The following is a 504-nucleotide window of genomic DNA, read 5'->3' on the forward strand; positions in this document are numbered from 1 at the left end:
GAATGCAGCCATTATCAATTAGTTAATGTAATAGGTACGTTTCAGCGGAATACAACAATTTTGAAACCATTTTTATGATTGTGTGCTAAGATAGAATCCACCAATCCTCTAGATCTAAAAGTATAATACAGTCAGCGCAAAGAAAACTTCCAACATTTGCGAAATAAATGCTGAACGCAGTCATTTTTTATTCGTTTTTTAAAATAATATGTAACAGGTTGTGATTTGAGATATTGTTGTGTGTAATATTGTTGTGATTTGAGATATAGTAAATTGAATTAGTCGAATAACTGAATTTTATCTGATATAAGAAGAAATTAAAAAAATAAATTTAACACCGTTTTTTTAACAGTAAAGGAAGAATATTTCAAATTGGAGATTAAGTAATATCGATCAGTTAAAATAAAACTGATTGCTATATTATTATTAGTTCTCTTATTGCGTTTATATTTTGTAACTCTGACTATCATTGCAAATAAAAAAAGGTTAAGTATAAGTACGAAT

The sequence above is a fragment of the Mycetomoellerius zeteki genome, unplaced genomic scaffold, assembly GCF_001594055.1.
Source record: "Mycetomoellerius zeteki isolate Tzet28-1 unplaced genomic scaffold, Tzet1.0 scaffold1352, whole genome shotgun sequence".
NCBI classification, from domain to species: Eukaryota; Metazoa; Arthropoda; class Insecta; order Hymenoptera; family Formicidae; genus Mycetomoellerius; species Mycetomoellerius zeteki.